Source organism: Musca autumnalis, unplaced genomic scaffold (genome assembly GCF_047663935.1).
Source record: "Musca autumnalis isolate F117 unplaced genomic scaffold, ASM4766393v1 scaffold_2, whole genome shotgun sequence".
Classification (NCBI taxonomy): Eukaryota; Metazoa; Arthropoda; class Insecta; order Diptera; family Muscidae; genus Musca; species Musca autumnalis.
The window spans coordinates 111701649-111718772 of NW_027411755.1; the positions used below are offsets into that span (position 1 = coordinate 111701649).

At 39.4% G+C, this 17124-nt stretch overlaps 1 protein-coding gene across 46 annotated transcripts in view; it reads right to left on the reverse strand.

Moving 5' to 3' along the window:
• Positions 1-17124, reverse strand: part of CLIP-190 (Cytoplasmic linker protein 190) — a 181236-nt gene that overhangs the window by 131620 nt on the left and 32492 nt on the right. For 6 of the 46 annotated variants that reach the window (XM_073968968.1, XM_073968965.1, XM_073968998.1 and 3 more), the window contains exon 1: positions 4931-5263. The exons of 23 other annotated variants lie outside the window; for them this stretch is intronic. The gene's annotated coding sequence lies outside the window, so the exon portion shown is untranslated. Of the gene's footprint in view, positions 1-4146; positions 4283-4898; positions 5476-17124 lie in introns of those variants that run through there. 17 more of the 46 variants (XM_073968958.1, XM_073968992.1, XM_073968984.1 and 14 more) reach the window with 8 other exon arrangements.

The window sequence follows — 17124 nt, forward strand, 5'->3', positions numbered from 1 at the left end:
CCTAGCCGCAAAAATGGGGTTTTCTAGTTAGATCTAGCACAATTCGACAATCGCTCAAAAAAGGGTATTGTCGACTGGTGCAAAGAAATTGTGAATAAATACGATCGCGGTGCATCAAACGACGTTTATAAGATTATCGCAGACGACGAATCTTGGACCTAGGCGTATAGCCCGAAACAAAACAGACATCGACCGTGTGGGTCTTCGAAGATGAGCCAAATCCAAATCCATGGAAAAACACTTCGAAGCAAATGGTCGCCTGTTTCTTTGGCTAAACCGACCATACGGCTTGAGCAACATAGGACGGTTAATTCTGCGTGACGCACTACAATTTGGTTGCCTGAAGACTCCTGAGAAATTCAAAAAACGAACGAGGGAAGACGAATCATTGTGTACCATGACAATGTGAGTTCAAACACATTGATTCAAACCAGCGCCTTTTTGACCGAACAAGACGTGGAGTTGATGGGTCATCTGCCGTACAGGCCTGACTTGGAACTCAATGACTTCATTTGGTTCCCGCACATCAAGGAAAAAAGGTGTGGTCAACGATTTTTGTCGCCAGAAGATGCTGTTGAAGTGTTCAAAACCCATGTTTTGGAGGTGTATCAATCGAAGTAGAAAAGTGCTTCAATAATTGGTTTGAGCACATGAAAAAGTGTATAAATCATCCTGGGGCTGGATTCTTGTTCTTTGAAAAATTAAAAAAAAAATATTTGCCTTATAAAATTTTTCATTTCACATTTATTTCCTTTACAAAAGTTTTCATTTCAAATTTTCATAGAACAAGAATTGTGCCCCTGGATACTACTTAAGAAAACAATCAAACTATTTTTTATGGTAAATATTCACGTTTAGGCAGAAAGTTATTGAACAACCCTCGTATAGACGTGAATTTATTGTTTTATTTCCTGCCTACCATCTGCAGACTTGGACTACGGTCTGCTTTCTGCTGCTTTCAAAATAGATGTAACTCATAAAAAATATTTTTGTGAACATAAAAAAACCCCTCGCCCACTCTGGTTAAAAATTTATCTAAGGCTAAATAAGTTCCAATTACGACATTCAGAATATCTTCAACGGAGTTAGAGAAGTCCGAAAATGTGGCCTTAGATCCGAACAATCAAATACATGAACTTTTGTGGGGGAAATACCATATGGAAAAGACCGATATGGGCCATTCTCGAAGTTAAACTAAATTTGGACAAAAATTACTAATTTTAGCCCGAATCGGCTGATCCGTTCGAGAGTTATTGTGCTCTCCAGCCACTACAGATAGTACCTTAGGGGTTTTTACAGATTTCGCGCCATTTTCTCTGGAAGTATGGACTTGCCACTGAAAAAAACTTGTACCGTCGTAACGGAGGTTGTTACAAACAAGTAAAAAAGTATCAGTCGGCTTTGCCGACAGAGATATACCCTCAGCCTGTGTATATTGAAACAATTTTTTCCCAAAATACGTATGTATTTAGGGGGTTTTAAAAATTTTGGGCGTTTGAACCGACAAAACTGTTGATTAGGATTAAAGATCAAAAGTTTTGCGGAGGAGATACTAAAAGGTATTGATCGACATTGACCGTTATGGAAGTGGATCTCCAGCCACAACATATGGTGCCATAGGGGGTTTTTACGCCCTTCTGGATGTTTGCTTAAGAATTATGGACTTACCCCTGAAAAAACGTTTACCATCGTAATTGAGGCAGCGAATGCAAGTAGCTTCAACAAAAATTAAAATGATTCCAGAGCATGTCTTAAAGTGAACTTATCCGAAATGTTGTGTGAGAGGTACCGGAATGAGTGGACAAATATAGTCCATATTTGAACCTGATTTATATCTGGTAGATATATTAGGATGTGTAAAGTATAGACCAATTCGGCCACACCCTTCAAGAGTTACCGTACGAACAATTTTTTCGAAAATTTTTGAACTTTTGTGGGGGAGGTATCTGAAGGAGAGGACCGATATGGCTTATCTTCAAACTTAAACTATGTTTGGACAAAATATTACTAAGGCCATATTTTGGACCGAATCGGCAGATCCGTTCGAGAGTTATATTGCGCTCCAACCACCTCACACGGTGTCATAGGGGTTTTTGCAACTTTCATGCTATTTCCTCAGGAAGTATGGACTTGCCCCTAATGAAACTTGTACCGTCGTAAGCGGGGCTGTGAATACAAGTTGCTATACCAAAAATCAGAGAGATCCGAGAACAGGTCCTAAACTGAACTTTTCCGAAATTTTGTGTGGGAGGTACCTGAAGGAGTGGACCGATGTAATCTATATTCGAACTTGATGTATGCCTAGAGGTAGTATTACCATATGCAAAGTTTGGTTCAATTCGGTTACTCCCTGCGAGATTTATCGTGCGCACAAGTTTTGCGACAATTTTTGAACATTTGTGGGGGAGGTACCGGAAGGAGTGGACCTATATGGACCATCTTCGAACTTAAATCAAATCTGGACAAAATATTTGGATACCCAAAATTTGAACCGAATCGATTGATCCGTTCGAGAGTTATCGTGCGCACCAGCCAGCCAGACAGACAGACAGACGGACAGACAGACAGACGGACGGACATTGCTAGATCTACTCAAAATTGTCTGAAACGGATATCGTACAAACATACTTGGGGTCTAAAACCATTATTTCGATGAGGCACATTTTTGGTCGTATCAAAGTGTAAATACCCTCTTTAGCCTAAAGGCTGAGGGTATAAAAAAAATCAAAAAGATTCGAGAGTAAGTCTTAAAGTGCACTTTTCTGAATTTTTGTGTGGGAGGTACCCCAAGTAGTAGGCCTATATAGACCTTATTCGAACCTGATCTATGTCTGGTAGAGATATTACAATGTGCAAATTATAGACCAACACGGTTATCGCCTTCTAGAGTTATCGTGCGCCCCATTTTACGAAAAGTTTTGAACTTTTGTGGGGGAGGTGCCGTAAGGAGTGGCCGCTCATCTTCGAACTTAAACTAAGTTTGGACACAATATTACAACTATGAAATTTTCGACCGAATCGGTTGATCAGTTCGAGAGTTTTTGTGCGATGCAGCCAGATTTCGGGCCATTTTCTCAGGAACTATGGACTTGCCACTGAAAAAAACTTGTACCGTTGTAATGGGGGCAGCGAGTACAAGTAGATAAAGGAAAAATCAAAGGTATTCGAGAGGAGGTCTTAAACTGCACTTATCCAAATTTTGTGTGGGAGGTACCCATATTGAGTCCATATTGAACTCTCATCTATGTCTATGTAGAAATTTAACGATGTTCAAAGTTTGGACGAACTTTTTTTAAGTTTCTCGCTTCATAATCACACAAAAACATATGAAGATCGGGGGGGGTTACTCACTATTGCGATGCGTTAGGAAAATGCGATGCGTAAGGAAATTAAATGCGTCTCTAATACGTTTTAGTATCTCCTTTCGCCATTATTTTTGTTCCTTTTTTCCTTTCTGGCACCGCCGCAATCTGTAATACAAAAGCATATGTCAAAATCGTGTGTTAACGCAAATATCTTGCGCTAACAAAATACCAAACGCAAACGCATCGCAATACAGAGTAACCCCCCGGATCATCCGTTTAATGATTTTTCGTCACAATGATTTTTTCTTTCCAACGCTACATAAATCATCACATAAAGTATTGGTGAGTGTTTTATTAAAATGTTCGTCTCTGGAAGATTCAGAAGAAGTGACACTTTTATCTGCCATTCTATCGTATCCTTGGAATGTCATAAAAAGGTTTGTCCCCTTGATTTTAAAATACATTTAAAATTTAGCACATACAAAACACAGTTGGTAGGTATATATATCAAAATTTATGCTGCAAAATTTGATTTGCATAATTAACAAACGCAAATGAAGTGCGAAAAATACAGCATATTGGAAAATTAAATAAACACAACTTTATGCCGTTGTCTAATTAAAATCCGGAAGTCTTCCACTAATCGTTTTGGTGAATTTAGTACATTTTTTAGTTTCAAAGTCATAAACACGGTTATTGCTTTTGAAAGAGGAATTCCTAAAGAAAATATCACTTTATATGGATGCAATCGTGTTATTGCAAATATCAAAATATTTGTTATTATGGGGGGGGGGGGGGGGGGTTTGAGACGTGATTCGGCATACAACAAACTACTAATTACACTATACATGTTCCTGCCCTTGTCTCCGCTATGGGCGTAACACCGACCGATCACAAAAAAACGAAACAAAAAAGAACTCAAATGTAAATGCTGCCGCAAATCGAACGAGCGAACGAGCAATGACAGTGACAAGTGCGAATAATTGCATTGTTTAGTAATTCAACTACTTGAAATTCAAGACGAGAATCCAAAACAGAACCGGCGTCACATAGTCACACCGAAAACCAAATACGAAAGACAATCCAGTACAAACACCATTGCGCATCATGCTCATTATTGCCGATCACCATCTAGATAATCCCCGGGGGCGACAGAGTCTTTTGGTGTTTTAGTCAATTACAGCCGTGTCGTGTCAGTTGAGGAGGAACTTGCTTCGGTAAATAATACATGTGTAATTTGCTGGCTAAAACTAAAAAGCATCGACAAACTGACACTGTTGACTATCGATTTCACAACATTGTTTCGATTCTTGTGATCTGTTATTATTTTGTTTCTGTAATTTTCGATTTCCAGCATTTTCTTGTTATTGGTCTTTACATTTTCGATATTTAAGTCACAAGTGCAACATTTGGGAAAACGCCTTTAAAAGTCAAAAATTTGTATTTTTTCAAAATAATTACACAAAAAAGGACCTTCAATGTATGTGAACTTGAACGTGACACAAGCTGAAACTGAGTGTGAATTTAATTCATTTCGCGCTTTATTGCCTTTGAGTTTGAGAAATAAAAACAAAACAATTCAAAACTAAACACCAATGGTCTTTTATTAAATTAATTCAAATCACCTTCTTTTTTAAAAACAATTTCGTTTAATTTCGTGTTGTTGTTGTTCTTGTATTATCCACAATTCCTCGTTAGTTAAATTGAAAATCGTGTTGAAATTATAGCAAATTATTTTTGTTCGCTTTCGATGTTAATCTTTTTATTATTAATTTTGTTGTTGTAGTTTTATTTTTACTTTGCTTGTGTTAGAAGTAATTTGAACACGACAAACACGTCCGTCTAGCTTAGTATCGTAACAGTAACTAAAGTTTGGAAATAAGCGGGTTCGCTTGTTCGCTGCTGGTTGTGTTCTCTACAGCACAACAACTAAATTCGATCGACACCGCGTACGCTTTACCAATGAATGAAATGACTCTTACTCTTTTGTGTAATACTAATGTTTGCTTAGTGAGAGCCCTGAGTATTGGAGAGATGCAGGTTAAATCGAAATAATTTGCCAATTCTCTCTTTTGTTAACCGGCATTTAATGTTTTTTTTTTAATTTCTTATCTGAATTGTAGGTGTGCTCCACCACAACCGTCAACAATACAATGACACAGCACAGCTCAGCTCTCGCTTCCATAATAGACAAATGCCATTCTAATCTAGTTCCAATATTTTCCTAACCTTTACCATTCTCCCCCTATAATATCCTCAAATTTTTATAGTATCCAGAATATTTTGATTTGTTGCTGTCGTTTGTGTTTTCTTTTTCAAATTGTGTTGGTGTATTTTGGATTTTATTGCATCACCAGAGCCCGTTCCCTTAATATAGTTGTGACAATCAGGGCTGCCAGATTTGACGATTTATCGTCATTTTGACGATTTTTTTTGTCAAAAAATGATAAATGACGATTTGACGATTTTTACCCAAAAAATGACGATTTTTGGATATTTTGCTAATGCAGTCAGAAAAAAGTGTTGTAAAATATGAATTTTTAAGAACTTAGTTGATTTTAAAAATTAATTGTTAAACAATAATCACAATAATCGTTATTTTTTAACGTGGAAGCTTGAAATTTTGCCAGAACATGTATTTTAGCTTTATGTATCAGATTTCAACAATGGTGACGATATGTTTTTTGGGTGCATATGTAAAGGAATTTTTAACTAGAACCAAACTGAATTCAATGGTAACAAGCAAAATATATAATTGCACTGCTCCAGAACCTGCAACAATCTTCTATTTTTTGGTAAATTTATAAAGGAACAAAAAGTCAAAATTTCAACAATAGTAGATTCTGTTCTGGGAAATTAAATTTTAAAATTTTAATAGATTTGATTTTGAAAATAGTTTTATTGATGTTTCGACATCCTTAACGAATTTTTACATTTTGCAAATAAGAAGGAAAGGCAACAATTGAATTCAGAATTTCGTGAACTAAAGATTTTGGATTTTGAGGAAATGTTTGAAAATAATGAAACGGATTTATTTCGCATCTTAATATATGATTTGAAACGTGCTGACGGTTTAAATGTTTTTCCTATAATAAAAAAATTTTTAAAGCAAATTACCGCATTCGCCAGCAAATGTTAAACGAGTTTTCAGCCAAGTAAATCTTGACAAAACGAAATATGTATCGAAATTCTTTTCATAAGTATTCAATGTAGAGTATACTTTACAAAATACATTGTTTGACATATTGATTAAACACGACTTGTTAAGAATGTTAACTCAAATATTTATTTACAAACCCTTTTAATTAATCGTTTAATTTAATACTGATTTGAAGTAAAAATATGTTTACTAACTCGGATAGCCATTTAAGGTTTATTTCAATTAAAAATATATTTAAATATAACTAAATATTACCATTTTAATTTTTGACGATTTTCTTGACGATTTTGTAAAATAGATTTGACGATTTTAATTTTAAAAATCGTCATTTTGACGATTTTCAATAAAAATAATCTGGCAGCCCTGGTGACAATAGATATCTTTGGGCAGGTGTAGGAGAAATTCTTTTTTTTCATTTCCCATTGAATTGATGGACTGGATGACATTAATAGATTGAGTCATTTTAATGCCAACTTGACGACATGATGATACAAAAAAATAATAAAAAAGTATAGTATAACAAGTAAAAAAGTATCAGTCGGCTTTGCCGACAGAGATATACCCTCAGCCTGTGTATATTGAAACAATTTTTTCCCAAAATACGTATGTATTTAGGGGGTTTTAAAAATTTTGGGCGTTTGAACCGACAAAACTGTTGATTAGGATTAAAGATCAAAAGTTTTAGAGGAGATACTAAAAGGAATGGATCGACATTGACCGTTATGGAAGTGGATCTCCAGCCACAACATATGGTGCCATAGGGGGTTTTTACACTCTTCGGGCTGTTTGCTCAAGAAGTATGAACTTGCGCCTTAAAAACTTTTATCATCGTAATTGAGGCAGCGAATGCAAGTTGCTTCAACAAAAATTAAAGTGATTCGAGAGCATGTCTTAAAGTGAACTTATCCGAAATTTTGTGTGGGAGGTACCGGATGGAGTGGACAAGTATAATCCATAATTGAACCTGATCTATATCTGGTAGATATATTAGGATGTGTAAAGTATAGACCAATTCGGGCACTCCCATCCAGAGTTATCGTGCGCACAATTTTTCCGAACATTTTTGAACTTATGTGGGGGAGGTACCTGAAGGATTGGACCGATATGGCTTATCTTCGAACTTAAACTATGGTTGGACAAAATATTACTAAGGCAAAATTTTGGACCGAATCGGCAGATCCGTTCGAGAGTTATCTTGCGCCCCAACCACCTCACACGGTGTCATAGGGGTGTTTTTGCAACTTTCAGGCTATTTTCTCAGGAAGTATGGACTCGCCCCTGATGAAACTTGTACCGTCGTATGGAGGGCAGTGAATACAAGTTGCTAAAACAAAAATCAAAGCGATTCGAGAGATGGCCGTAAACTGAACTTTTCCGAAATTTTGTGTGGGAGGTACCTGAAAGAGAGGACCGATATAATCCATATTCGAACTTGATATATGCCTAGAGGTATTATTACCATATGCAAAGTTTGGTTCAATTCGGTTACTCCCTTCGAGAGTTATCGTGCCCACAAGTTTTGCGACAATTTTTGAACATTTGTGGGGGAGGTACCTGAAGCAGTGGACCTATATGGCCCATCTTCGAACTTAAATCAAATCTGGACAAAATATTTGGATACCCAAATTTGAACCGAATCGATTGATCCGTTCGAGAGTTATCGTGCGCACCAGCCAGCCAGCCAGACAGACGGACAGACAGACAGACAGACGGACGGACATTGCTAGATCTACTCAAAATTGTCTGAAACGGATATCGTACAAACATACTTGGGGTCTAAAACCATTATTTCGATGAGGCACATTTTTGGTCGTATCAAAGTGTAAATACACTCTTTAACCTAACGGCTGAGGGTATAAAAATCATCATTTCAAAAACTGAAAAGCCAATTGATAATCCCCTTCACCGGGATGAAATCATGATATTGGTAGCGATCAGTAAATTGTGCAAGGCTGCAAGTGCGTTTTGAAAACATTACTATCTATAATAGAGAGTAATGATGAAGTTAAACCAATAGGGGAATACTCCAGACTTAAAGCAAAAAAGTTTTATGTTAAGATTATTCAGATCGATCTGAGTATTTCATTCTCCCATCGATAAACTAAAATGACGAATCTTATCTATTATTTTTATATCTCAGATTATTTTGATACAATTTCTCCGCAAATATCCATATTCTATGCGATAAACTGTTTTTATACCTTCAACACCTTAAAATTTTCGTCTGAAACCCCATAGAGATTAAGGCACAATATTTTATAGAATTAGGTTTTCGACGGTAATAGAAACATCGCGGACATAAATAAAATTCCCTGCAGATTTACTTTAAAAAAGCAAGTCTCGTACATTTTAATCGTACTTTTATTAATGGTAAAAATGTCAAAACTGCAAACAATCAAAAATTAGTTCCAAATACACATTTTTCCAAAATGTACGGAACACGGAAAAGTGACAGAAACGTCAAACAAACTGGAACAAATGTCAAAGTAGGCGTGTCAGCCAATCAGAAGCATTTTTGCTAGCCTAAATTTGTCGTGTAAAAATGTTCTAAAGTGAAAGCTATTCAGCGCCATTTTTGTTTAAAGAGAAGTGAACATTTTGCAACTTTTTTGATGTACGGGATCGCATTTTTGGGAAAAATGTGCAAAAGTGGTTAAATGCGTAAAAACTTTTTACATATATTTTAACGAGAGGAGACATATCGTCGGTGTCAAGCTTAAGTTTTTCATATGCCATTTTTTACTTTTTGAGATATAGGTCGTTTCTGGGGTTTGTTATGCGTATGCTCTTTCTGAATTTTTTGTCGCCTTTTTCCTATCTGCTCTAGTTTCCGAGACATACATGGTTCGACGTGAACGCTTATGTTTTCTTTAAGTATGAAATTATTATTTAAATAAATTACAAATCTAAAAACACGTATAAAAAATCAGAACTTTAATTTTCGATTGAGTTCGTTTGAATTTATTGAGGCAAAGATGGGAAAATGTTTTTGTCACTTGGTTCCATATGATGTACAATATTTTACATCTGTGTCATAAGCGTGGATATGGAACAAATCGACAAAAGTTCTATTTAAAAAAAAATCTATAACTTCTATACTCCAACAGATATTCCTCAATATTGTTGCATAGATGTTCTTCAGTCAGCTCCACGCAATCGAAACGCAAACATTAAAAGGCGATTATCTCAAAACGGGTAAACGGCGTATGAAACAAAAAAATCTAAGTCTACGAGGTTTTCATAGTTCGATTTTTTCATTCACGAGCAATAACTCGATCGAATCAAATGTCGTATCGTATTTACTATTATAGGCACTCAATGCTTCCCATATGGCAGCTTGCCAGATGGTGTACAAGGCTTTCTTGGAATCGATGAATATCGATCAATTGTTCTATTTCGATGCGTAGGGTGTTAGCATGGTCTACACAGCTTCTATTTGGTATTGGCCAGATTGTTCATCTCTCAGGATGCTTTCTAGAATATAATAGAATAGTTTCTGACCTAATAATGAAAATCCGAATATTCATCATCAAAAATGGTTTTATTGTTTTTCAAAGTATTCTCCAGCATGATTTATACACTTTTTCATGCGCTCAAACCAATTATTGAAACAATTTTCTCACTCCGATTGAGACACCTCAAGACGTGGTTTTTGAACGCTTAAGCAGCAACTTCTGGCGACGAAAATCGTTGACTACGCTTTTTTTCTTCATCAAATAAAGTCATTGAGTTCCAAGTCGGGACCGTACGGCGGATGACCCATCAATTCCACGTTTTGTCGGGTCAAAAAGGTGCTGGTTGGAATCTATGAGTGAGAGCTCACATTGTCATGGTGCACAATGATTCGTCTTCTCTTGTTCGATTTTCGAATTTCCTTCGTAACTCAAGCTGGCGACAGGCGACCATTTGCTTCGAAGTGCTTCTTCCACGAACAACTACCGTTGGATTTGGCTCGAAGACCATGTGCGTGAAGATAAAATCGATTTTGACTAGCGGAGACAAAAACCACATTGGTGGTGGTATAACAGTATAACAGTTGTATAGCAGATTCGTACGAAGGTAAAAACGATTTTGAAAAACGATTTTCAAGAATAGATGTATGTTTTAGAATATTGCTCGGTATATAAAAAAAGATGAATGCATGCATAGCACTAAGTATTTGTGGAAATTTTGAGAAAATCGGAAATTTTTGAAAAAAAATATTATTACACAAGAAAGTTAAACAAATCGACCGATGATGAAAAGCCTCCATTTATGGGATGGACCCATTGAGGGGCCTCCTAGGCGAAATCTGTGGGGGGTAGGAATATTTGGCGTATGCAGCTATTTAGAGCATTAGGTTGGCTACCAGAAAGTGCTGATAACTAATCATTTGATTGTAGAAAGTTAAACAAAATCGACCGATTACGAAATGCCTTCATATATGGGATGGACCCATTGAGGGGCCTCCTAGGCGAAATCTGTGGGGGTAGGAATATTTGGCGTATGCAGCTATTTAGAGCATTAGGTTGGCTACCAGAAAGTGCTGATAACTAATCATTTGATTGTAGAAAGTTAAACAAAATCGACCGATTACGAAATGCCTTCATATATGGGATGGACCCATTGAGGGGCCTCCTAGGCGAAATCTGTGGGGGGTAGGAATATTTGGCGTATGCAGCTATTTAGAGCATTAGGTTGGCTACCAGAAAGTGCTGATAACTAATCATTTGATTGTAGAAAGTTAAACAAAATCGACCGATTATGAAATGCCTTCATATATGGGATGGACCCATTGAGGGGCCTCCTAGGCGAAATCTGTGGGGGGTAGGAATATTTGGCGTATGTAGCTATTTAGAGGATTGGGTCGGCTACTAGAAAGTGCTGATAGCTAATCATTTGATTGTAGAAAGTTAAACAAAATCGACCGATTACGAAATGCCTTCATATATGGGATGGACCCATTGAGGGGCGTCCTAGGCGAAATCTGTGGGGGGTAGGAATATTTGGCGTATGCAGCTATTTAGAGGATTGGGTCGGCTACTAGAAAGTGCTGATAGCTAATCATTTGATTGTAGAAAGTTAAACAAAATCGACCGATTACGAAATGCCTTCATATATGGGATGGACCCATTGAGGGGCCTCCTAGGCGAAATCTGTGGGGGGTAGGAATATTTGGCGTATGCAGCTATTTAGAGGATTGGGTCGGCTACTAGAAACTGCTGATAGCTAATCATTTGATTGTAGAAAGTTAAACAAAATCGACCGATTATGAAAGTCCTTCATATATGGGATGGACCCATTGAGGGGCCTCCTAGGCGAAATCTGTGGGGGGTAGGAATATTTGGCGTATGCAGCTATTTAGAGCATTAGGTTGGCTACCAGAAAGTGCTGATAACTAATCATTTGATTGTAGAAAGTTAAACAAAATCGACCGATTACGAAATGCCTTCATATATGGGATGGACCCATTGAGGGGCCTCCTAGGCGAAATCTGTGGGGGGTAGGAATATTTGGCGTATGCAGCTATTTAGAGCATTAGGTTGGCTACCAGAAAGTGCTGATAACTAATCATTTGATTGTAGAAAGTTAAACAAAATCGACCGATTACGAAATGCCTTCATATATGGGATGGACCCATTGAGGGGCCTCCTAGGCGAAATCTGTGGGGGGTAGGAATATTTGGCGTATGCAGCTATTTAGAGCATTAGGTTGGCTACCAGAAAGTGCTGATAACTAATCATTTGATTGTAGAAAGTTAAACAAAATCGACCGATTACGAAATGCCTTCATATATGGGATGGACCCATTGAGGGGCCTCCTAGGCGAAATCTGTGGGGGGTAGGAATATTTGGCGTATGCAGCTATTTAGAGGATTGGGTCGGCTACTAGAAAGTGCTGATAGCTAATCATTTGATTGTAGAAAGTTAAACAAAATCGACCGATTATGAAAGTCCTTTATATATGGGATGGACCCATTGAGGGGCGTCCTAGGCGAAATCTGTGGGGGGTAGGAATATTTGGCGTATGCAGCTATTTAGAGGATTGAGTCGGCTACTAGAAAGTGCTGATAGCTAATCATTTGATTGTAGAAAGTTAAACAAAATCGACCGATTATGAAAGTCCTTTATATATGGGATGGACCCATTGAGGGGCGTCCTAGGCGAAATCTGTGGGGGGTAGGAATATTTGGCGTATGCAGCTATTTAGAGGATTGGGTCGGCTACTAGAAAGTGCTGATAGCTAATCATTTGATTGTAGAAAGTTAAACAAAATCGACCGATTATGAAAGTCCTTCATATATGGGATGGACCCATTGAGGGGCCTCCTAGGCGAAATCTGTGGGGGGTAGGAATATTTGGCGTATGCAGCTATTTAGAGGATTGGGACGCCAAATATTCCTACCCCCCACAGATTTCGCCTAGGAGGCCCCTCAATGGGTCCATCCCATATATGAAGGCATTTCGTAATCGGTCGATTTTGTTTAACTTTCTACAATCAAATGATTAGTTATCAGCACTTTCTGGTAGCCAACCTAATGCTCTAAATAGCTGCATACGCCAAATATTCCTACCCCCCACAGATTTCGCCTAGGAGGCCCCTCAATGGGTCCATCCCATATATGGAGGCTTTTCATCATCGGTCGATTTGTTTAACTTTCTTGTGTAATAATATTTTTTTTCAAAAATTTCCGATTTTCTCAAAATTTCCACAATGAAATACTTAGTGCTATGCATGCATTCATCTTTTTTTATATACCGAGCAATATTCTAAAACATACATCTATTCTTGAAAATCGTTTTTCAAAATCGTTTTTACCTTCGTACGAATCTGCTATACAACTGTTATACTGTTATACCACCACCAATGTGGTTTTTGTCTCCGCTAGTCAAAATCGATTTTATCTTCACGCACATTCGAAGACCCCACGGTCGATTGCTGCTTTGTTTCTGGTTCATACGTATAGATCCAAGATTCGTCGTCTGCGACGATCTTATAAACGTCATTTGAAGCACAGCGATCATATTTATTCACAATTTCTTTGCACAGATCGACAAAAGCCTTTTTTGAAGCGATTGTCAAGTAGTGCTGGATCTAACGAGAAAATCCCATTATTGACCATGCAATATAAAATGTTAGTTGGTAGAAGAAATTTCCAAGGATGTATATATTTCACGGAATAAAACCTGGCGAAATTGCATTATAATATTTATATAATTATGAACTATCGTTTCCTGTGAGATGTTTTAATCAACCTCATCGTTTATGGTTAAGACGTCGATCTTATACGATGCAATTTGCTGTTTGAGTTGGGCAAGCCTTAATGCCACACATCTATCTGAGCTGAAATCTATCGGTGCAGAGGTTGGGATCTTTGCTATTTTGGGCATATTGTATAAAAATATATAATATCGAAGCCAAATTACGAGTATTTGCATATTACTACATTAGAAATTGAAAAAGTAACAATACCAGACAAAATATTAACCCACGGCAGCGGGTTCTTTGTACCGGATTCACCCGGAACTACACAACATCATTGTTCCGGCCAGCGGCTGCACCTGAGTGTACATATGTTTGTATTTGTTTCGTTTTTCTGTGATGGGAGCAGCTTATCCCGGAATGCCTGCTCCGAATCCTTTTGGTCCGTGCCGGAACGGAGGAAAACCCAGGACCAATATATTTGTGCTCGGTTTGTCACACCCGCATCTTCACCCACATCCAGCCTTCGGTGAGATGCAATAGATGTCAGGAGTGGGTACATCTAAGGGGTTGCTCTGGACTTGTTCACGTGACTCCCTCGTCGTCTGATTATAAGACTCCCCCGCAGTCCCCTCGACAACAACCGCACATGCAGCCAACACCAGCCGTTGTTGTCCCAATCCCGGAAAATGCATCCTTTTTGCAATTTAATTGCAATGGACTCCGAGGTAAGCTCGAGGAAATAGTAGATTTCATGAGTCGGAGGAATATCAAGGTCGCTGCGGTGCAAGAAACCAAGCTCAACAACAACTGTAGCTTGCAACGTTGCGATGGTTAGAACGTGCTAAGGAAGGATCGCACCAGAAGTGGAGGTGTGGGATTAGCTGTCCTATTGCACCAGTCTGTCCAATACAGACATATCTCGCTTGAGCTTGTCTCTAATGACCCGTACATGGAATGTAGGGGGGTAGCAGTCAGGTGTGGAACTGCCGAGACAGAGTTGCTGAACGTATACATCCCGCCGAGAAAAAGCTGTATCTCTGATTACGTGCCTAACATTAGCCCGCTTTTGGAAGGTCATAATCATCTGGTCCTGGGGGACTTTAATGCGCATCATGAGATGTGGCATTCGGCCCTCGGAAATGACCAGAGAGGTACAGCGCTGGCTGAGCAGATTGACAGTTCTACGTTTTGCACGGTCAATGAGGACGCCCCTACCAGAATTAGAGGAGAGTGTCACAGCTCGCCAGACATAACCATCGTGTCACCTGGTCTGACAAATGACGTTACCTGGCAACCCATCATTTCCCTTGGATCAGACCATCTCCCCATAATTGTCTCCATTAGTAGAACACCCGATTTCACTACATCTGAACGCCGCACATTCGTCAATCATAAGAAAGCTGATTGGCCGGGTTTCAGAGAGTTCACCAATCACCACTTCAGAGAACTGCCCAATCCTTCTGATGTTCGGGTAGCGGATAGGACGGTCCCCATCATCATTACTGCTGCAGCCTCTCGCCATATCCCTGCTGGTCGAATACCCGAAGTAAGACCAAACTTCCCAGCAGAGGCGACGAGATTAGCAAATGAGCGTGATGAGCTTCGGCGAACCAACCCCTATGACCCCAGAGTCAGGGAGCTGACACTGGAAGTTAACAGGCTGGTCGGCGAGCTTAAGCAAGTGGTTAAATCGTTGACTGACCCGAAGAGGTGCGCAAGTTATTTCAATCGACAGTTTGTCGAGCACCCCGAGAGTGACAGGGCGAAGAGAAGAGTATTACGTCGCATCAGATATCTTCCTGCCGAGGAGGAACCACCACAGTTTACAATGGATGATGTTGCCAACGCCATCAGGAACGCTAAATCATCCAAAGCGTTGGGCCCTGATGGAATCTCCATGGTAATGCTGAAGCAGCTGGATGAGCCGGGAGTGGAGTATCTCACTAAAGTTCTCAACTTGTCGCTATCCACCCTCATTGTTCCCGAAGTCTGGGAAATGGGCAGGGTGGTCCAACTACGGAAGCCCGGCAAAGATGCCAGCAAAAGTGAATCGTACAGGCCGATTCCGCTTTTGTCGCCCGTAGCAAAGACCCTTGAGGCCTTAGTCCTCCCCAGTATCAGAAATAGCTATCAAGTTGCCGATCATCAGCATAGATTCCGTAAGCAGCACAGCACGACAACTGCGCTGCACGCCATTACCACACATATTTGTAAAGGACTCAACCAGAGACGGCCGTGCGATAGAACAGTGATGGTAGCGCTTGACTTATCAAAAGCCTTTTATACAGTCAGGCACTCCACGCTGTTTGAGGACATTGAGCAGACAACCCTCCGGTCAAGCTTGAAACGTTGGATAGTCAATTATATGTATGGACGCCAGTCGTACGTGGAATTCAGGAACAAGAAGTCCAAACCCCGTAGAGTGAAACAGGGAGTTCCCCAAGGTGGGGTGATATCTCCGGAACTGTTTAACCTCTACCTGTCCTGTATTCCGTCCCCTCCAGACGGCATCGAGATCGTAACGTATGCGGATGATTGCACGATCCTGGCGTCGGGTACCTATCCTAATGACATATGTGAGAGACTGAACAACTATTTAACCGATCTTACCACCTTTTTCCATTCGAGGAATATGCAGATTTCCGCCACAAAATCAACAGCCACTCTGTTCACCACATGGACAGCGCCGTTTGGAAGAGAATTGAATGTCGTGGTCGACGGTGGCAGAATTTCGACCACAAACTGCCCCAACATTTTAGGGGTCACATTCGACATTACGTTCACGTCGTGCGCGCACGCCACAGCTATCTGCGACAAACTGAAAAGTAGGAACAAGGTCCTCAAGTCCCTAGCCGGCAGCACTTGGGGTGCAGATAAAGAAACCTTGTTGACCACATATAACGGCGCCAGTCTGGTCCCCGAGATTATGTGATACGAATTGGAAAAAGATTCAAACTTGCCAGAATGCCGCCTTGAGAACAGCAACAGGGTGCCTCCTCAAATCTTCAGTGGACCATCTACATGAGTAGGCAAAGATTCTTATGCTGCTTGGATGTTACCGTGTGAGCCATCCCAATCACCATCTTGTGGGTAGGCCCGACACATTCAGGCAGATTAGGAAGGATATCCATGCTCTAGAGGGAGAGGTCCAACGATACAGGAGAGAACCCCTAGATCAACAAGCAGGTTTAAATTGTATTCACACGGATGCAGTTGCCTAGGTCTTAAGCAATTATAGTGTGAATAAAGTCCGAAAGTTCGAAATACATCCCCCCATCTATTGCAGCTGAGGAGCGTCAGCGTTCGAAAATTCTTTTTACATTTGTTCATCAGAATTGTAAGAAATATTGAAAAATCTTATATTGTTCCTATTGTAAATTAATTAAAATCTCAGGAGCGCTTTTCAAATAAATCGCGGTCAAAGCTCACATTTTTAGAGTTTTTTAAGTATTCGCGGTTTTGCTTGGAAACCGC